The sequence below is a fragment of the Apteryx mantelli genome, chromosome 8 (genome assembly GCF_036417845.1).
Source record: "Apteryx mantelli isolate bAptMan1 chromosome 8, bAptMan1.hap1, whole genome shotgun sequence".
Classification (NCBI taxonomy): Eukaryota; Metazoa; Chordata; class Aves; order Apterygiformes; family Apterygidae; genus Apteryx; species Apteryx mantelli.
The window spans coordinates 35133973-35140940 of NC_089985.1; positions in this window are offsets into that span (position 1 = coordinate 35133973).

A 6968-nucleotide genomic window follows, 5' to 3' on the forward strand; every position below is an offset into this window, starting at 1 on the left:
GTACTCATTTGTATGTTTTGGGGAGAAACCAGGAGGTGGGCTCGTACTTATCCCTTTAATGGAATCCAAAAATGACACTAATCCAAATCAAATGGTCCAACTTTGACACTTACAGCAACAAACAACTCATAAAAGCCTTCCTAGATTCTAAACATTAGGTATATTCTTCACAGCAAAGATGAGCAGCAGAGTCAGATTTTCTAGTGAAAGCATTTTCTCCTGTAATCTTTCCAGATCCAAGAATTGTAACGAGTGCATAGAAATTACAAGCTGCTATAAAAATTACAGAGACTAAAACTACCATTTTATCCTGCATTAGAACAATTTTAACATTGTTAGAGGAATACATCTCAGCAATTTTAAAATTATTTGAGTCATGACAGAAAGACTCACAACTGCAATATTTAGCTTTCAGTTTCATCTCAGGATGTTCCTGAAGACTTGCAAGATGTCACGTTATATAGTATTTTGTGGGGACCAAAGAAAGTCTCTTTGACAAGTAACACATGTAAATTAGAACCATTGATAATGGAGGATTTAATTTTATCCATTCTGTATTCATAGTACAATAAATAAAAAAGACTTCAGTGGTCACTGTAGGATTGCAGCAACTTCTACAGAAATGCAATTTATAGTTGCATATTTTTAACGGTGAGCTTTGGCATACATTTGATTAAATCCTGCTTTCCAGTAAACTTAATGAGAATTCTAATTCTCAAGAGATTTCTATAGGCATATAGGTAAAAAGGAGTCTATCAAGTCAAAGCTGTGGTTGTTAATACAGGGGGCTGGCTCCTTTGAAGAGAAATAAAATTCATAAGCATGCATGCATATATTTTAATATTGCCATGATACATATTGGCAGAGCAATAAATAGTATGAAGATTTATTACCTGCTCTATTTCCCAGTATATACAAATCCAAATGGTACTTGTGAGGCATGATATCTTTCAGGAATGTGTTTCAATTGAGTGGTTCAAGCAAACCATATTTATTCTATGTCCACACTGCAATGAAAGCATAGGTGTTCATACAGGTGTTCCCGGGCTAACCTTAAATTAGCTAGGAGAGGTGTCGTTGCAGCACTGTAGCTCTAAGTGTGGGCTGCCAAGTCCCCTTGAGAAGCTGAACACTTTCACCACTTCTGTTCTTACGTTACCCTTAGCTTGCTTACATCAAGATAAACCTTCGGTTATTTCGGAAGTGCTGGGTATTGTCTTAGTTTCCACTGCTGGTAGAACACCTATTACACAGCTTTGTGGGCTTAGTTATTACAAATCCAGGTTTTTCTGCATATAGCTGTTTGTCAATAAGTCATCCTAAAATTCTGGGTTAAGTTTTGGTGTGTATGGCATTCCCACTCATGACCAGTGCGGCAAGAAATGAACCTAGAGGAGAAAACATGGATATCCTAGAGGAGGGAGTATATATGGTGACTTGCTGACTTAAGTTCTAGTCTGTTGTGTGGTCGGCTCAAGGCAGGTTACTGTGTCCACACAGAACCTTGCTGAAATTGAAGCACAACAAATTGCTTGTGCTGAACACAATAGCAAGTTTCCCATATTAGAGCCTGCCTTTTTCTAGGCCTAATATGAGCGTGAATGAAATCCTGGCCACATTCATCTCTGGGGCAATCTCCCATCCACATGAATGGGACCAGAATTTCTTCCACGTGACTATAGATGTATCTCCTCTCACCACAGAAATTATGCTCATTGTTCATCTTCAAACTGGATCTGGTTTCTGGGATATGCCATATCTATTGGTTATTGGGGTTTTAAGTCAACTTTTGATGTGAAAGGATTAATAAAAATATATAGACATGTAACATTTTAATGTGCAGATTTCAAATTAGCAAAGGAGTTCAATATTTTTACACCCACTTACAGATGGGGACACAGAGACATTTGGGGAGAGATTTGTTATTCAAGATCATGGAATGGGACACCAGGAAAATTGGAAGTAGCCCCTAGAGTTCTGAAGTTGTACCTCAAAGCTCAGTCTGTTAGATCACATTATTATTCCTCTAGTGAGTATACTTTTCTTGCTATCATTAGCATTAGTCCTGGAATTAAACGAGGATCAGAATCTCCCCAAAGAATAAAAACTTCCCCAAAGACTATAGTAAACCTTGGTGTTCAGTATTTCAGTTGCCACTATTTGAACCTAGTTATTTTTAATACTGACCAGTGGTCAATTTCTATTTCTTACTCTGGAACTAAAAACAAAAAAACCCTAAAGCACATGAAAAGAACAGATTAAATATAGCTTGTGCTTATGCTGATTTCTAGAAATAGGTTAATAAACACTGCTTAGATGAAAGGAGCCTCAAGCGTTAAAGAAAGAAATCAGAAGGTCTCACTTAAGTGATTTTTTGGCAGGAATCAAATTAACGGATATAATATGGATTGCTGACAAGGTGCTTGATCATTCTCTGCAGTAAGGACTTTTTTATGTATATATTATATTTATATATATAAATATAGACACGTATAAGTTTGAGTGTGAGCTGATTCCATTAACACTTCATTTGATAATGATAAATGACATTTTTATTTGAAAGGAAAATATTAAGAAGTTCTGATTTGCAAGAACAAGTTAGAATATATGACATTATTATGTCTTCCTGCATTTTCTTCTCCCTTAAAAAACACAAGCCTTCACTGAAAGACTTTGCTAGTAGAAAAGAATGCAAACATTTTATTTAGTCCATAGACAATTTTCTTTTCATTCAATCTGTAAATGACACAAAGTATTTTTTGTAGGAGGGTGGAGGATAAAATAAAGAGGGAGACGTAAAAGAGACTTAATGAGATCATGGAACTCTTTCTTAAGCAATACAGCATCTTAATTTCTGGTAAATTCAAGCAACCTCCATCTGGGGGTTGATTCTGTCAGTCTGTATCTATGTCTGTCTGCCTTTATCCATCTCTCTAGGCATTTATCGCCGTGGCTTCAGCACGCCACTGAAGTAAGCAGGAGTTCTGCATGCAGCGTAGCTGCAGAATCCAGCCCCTATTTGACAGTGATTGGGTCTGACGTTGACAAGCACTTATACCCGATTCTCTGGCTCTTTTTGTTTGGCCTTAGATATACGTGTTGTCTGGCAAAAGTTAAAAATAAAACATTTAGGGCTACGCTGTGGTCAGTCCTCATGCGTCTCTGCAGTGCGAGGGGGAGGAGGGAGGGTGGAGGCAGCAGCATCTCTGCGTTCTGCACCGCTCACATCAAGGTCAGCCAGAATTGCTGCGAGTGCAAAGTCAGTGCACACCCAGCGCACGTGGCTTGCTGTAGGGATGCTTCCCTCTTAGAAGTAAATCACCAGGATGTCCAGAGGGTCTGAGAAATGCTAAAGCATTGCCCCCACTGATGCAGCCAGAAGCTTTAGCTGGCCCCACCCTGATGCAAACAGCTCCTGAGCCTCAGGGCTGTTTGAAAATTTTCCATCCAAATTTTCATGGGAAGTATGTGATTTCCCTGAAAAAGTTACAATGTTTTTATTTCATTCTGCTAGAAATATTAAATATGGGAAATGGAAAAAATATCAGGAGAAACCCAGAAAAGCCTGATAGTTGGAGGAGGGGAAGGTATTCACTTTGTCATTGAGAAGTTGATAATTTCAACTGAACGTTTTGGATGAAAACAATGATGGTTTGATTAGTTGAAAGAATACCTGGGGAAACCCACCTCTGTTCCTGAGCAGCTCCATTTCAGCTCTTTGTGGAGTTCAGCGGAGCGCTTTCCCCCGCTTCTCAGCGTCAAGGGGGTGGCTATAGGCAGAATATTCCCCTTCCCCAAAATTTCCTAAGGGTGGAGGAACTCCTTGCCAGCCTTATCTGCCCAGGCCAGGTAAATGTCATAATCCTGCTCGGTGATGCTTAGGGGTCACCTGAGGGGACCTCAGGGTTAAAAGTTGAAACAGGTTTTTACAAAGGTGGGAACAGAAGGAAGGAGGATGGGATGATAGGACGTGGGGAACCTCCTGGATCGCAGAGCCCAGTCTGCTGCTATAGCGTGCAAATGTATCGCTGAATTCCCTCAGGAATGTACCCATCCCCATCACTGAGTTAGTTAGAGGGGTTGCCCCCCACACTCTTACTGAAAACTTTTCAAAAAACTCATATCTTTCATTATAAACCTTCTTCTAAAACACAGGCTAAATTATTTATGAATGGTTTACACTTACTTGTTTATGTAACAATACTGTCCAAGCTTTAAAAGTCTTCTCTTCATTCCCATCATGTTTATGGCTGATTCTCTGCAGCCTTCAGTATGTTACGGTACAATCCCTACTCCCCCATCAAACTATTCACCTTTCTCTGCTTCTGCTTCAGGCTGAATTTCTTCTTTCAATCAGAGGTGGCCACAATTGTTCACCATATTCCTGGAAAAAGTCTTTCCAGAGCCCTGTACAGGGCATTAATTCTTTCCTATCTCATCTAGAAATACTTCCTTTGATATAGCACCAAAATATATGCCCAGTTCCCCCGTATCTTTCCAACTGACAAGCCTTACCTTATGTTAGAAATTGTCGTTAGTCCCCAGCTACCTGAACCTGAACTATTGAATGTAATCCCATTTGTATCTCATCAGTCCCTGAGGATACTCTGTTTTGTCTGTGTGCTCTGGGCCTCCTTGCTATTGACAGTCCCTCCCAACCTTCAGCCACCAGCACATTTCTCTAGCAGGTCCTATTCTTTTGTGCCTATTTGATTAATGAAAATGTTAAGTGATACTGGTCCCCAGACTGTGCCTTCAGAAACTTCACTTTTAGCTCCCTCTAACCTAGTATTTCCTCTTTCAACATCATCCATTATTATCTCCTTTAGCTAGTTCCTACCCATTTTACAATTTTGGTGCTAATCCTCATCTTTTCCAGTCAAACAGTTCTCAACGTAGCTCTGTATCAAATGTTTATCTCATAGTTTATATGCATTACATCTATTGCCATTTTCTTTGTCTAAAAAGATCAGGATAATCTAAGAAAGATTATCTGGTTAATCTAGTAAATCTGCTTTTGGTAAACCCATTCTGCATTTTATCTCATTTTTCCACTTACTATATCATCTATTACTCTTTTTTTCCAAATGTACTGTAATGCCTACTGATGTCGTGCTAATATGCCTACACTTAACTAGATCACAGCTTTTTTCCTATCCTAAATACAGGAATCATGTCTGAAATTTCTTGTAGCACTCCCACTTTAACATATTCCTAAATATCCTTGCAAGTAGAAATGCAGTTTCAAATGCCAATTCCTTCAGTCTACTGCAACATAGATCCCCTGAAACAGCACAAACTGATTTTTACTTTTACCTCAAAAGGGGTCATTTTCATCTTTCAAAATTCACTCCCATAAAGCCAATTTCCTCTGTCCAAGTTCAGAGTCATTGTCCAAACTGACAACGGAGGCACAAAGTCGTATAAATTTTGGACAGCATCTATGCTAACATTACATCCATCCAACCCAAAGCCAACCTCGCTATTTCTTTCCTTGCTCTCCTCTAATTTAGATGGCTAAAATAACATACTGTTTGTTTTAACTTCCTTTGCAGCTCCTGACTTGACTTCAATCCTCATTTTACCTCTTTCTTTTGGATCTTAGGCTTCCTGTTGATGGATCTATTTCCATTTCTGGAAGACTTCATCATTTTGAAATTTCAGAATTTTCTCTCAGGAAAAATACCTGCAATGAAACAAGATCAGAAGAACATTTACTCTAAAGCATTGCCAAAAATTGTTATATTCCATTATGCAGTATAACACAATTTCTTTATATTTATTGACTTAGTGACTAAGATTATTGACTTAAATTACTGACTTACATTTATTGACAATAGTGTCTTATATTTGGAAAACACTGCTTCAGCAATTCAGTACAGCAGATTTACTGAAACCTAACCTGTTTGTCTGATTGGAAAACAAACTTCTAACCCTGTAAACAGTTGATATTGTGCGTTCGGTATGGCCCACCTGCTATGCACATTGACTGGGCTAAAATGCAACCATGCAAAGTGTAGCTGCAGCTGGAAGTGTCCCTCAATCAAAACAACACTACTGGATCCAGATTTAATCTTTCTGTGATTCTATATTGAGTTTGCAAGTCAAAAGAGGGTTTACCTGTCATCTTTGAAAGCTCACTTTGAGATCTGCAGTCAGACTCTGCCTTTATTTCCTCCTGCTTAATCACCAGTAACATAGACGGCATAATTAGCAAATGAATGACAATTCAGGACCCACTGCAAAGCCCTGAGTGTGAGTTCATTTGAGGATCAGGCCTTTTAATTGAAATTGCAGAAAGGATATGGCAATCCTGCCCCTTCTCCATAGTGATTTTGACTTTGTAGGGCTCTGAGTGTAAAGGTTTATTGGGGGGTCTGATAGGGATTTTGTTGACAGAAGGAAAAACAGTTCCCTAAAATATACACTTGTCAAGCACACAAGTTAAACCATGAGGTTGCACATTTGCACAGCCATTTCTTTGAACACAGTCATCCCTAGAAAGGTGTAAACTTCTGGAACGTTACAGTTTTTTGGAATGGAAATGGCTACGCACTGTACGAAGAACGGGCCCGTTGTTCCTGCCGTACAGTTCAGCCTGCATCGCAATCCCATGAATTCCCAGCATATATTTATATCCTCCCAAAGGCTAGACTGAAAAATTTCAAGTGGTGGCAATCACAGTACTGAGTTTGTTTCACAGGAAAACAGATGTATTTCCAATGTATTATTTGTAATATCAATGCATCCTATTCTATTCGCAATACTGGGTGTGTTAGATAAGCTCTGGGGTGATGCATCATTTGCCACTCATTCTTCCGGACTATTTATATATGAACAAAATCCATATTGCATCCATCCTAGAGGGCCCATTGACAGTATTCACATGCCAGTATTCCTCATACGAGTAATGAAAGCAGGACTGATTCCAAGGTTTCAACTGAGGCAAAGCACTTGACGTAAGCCTA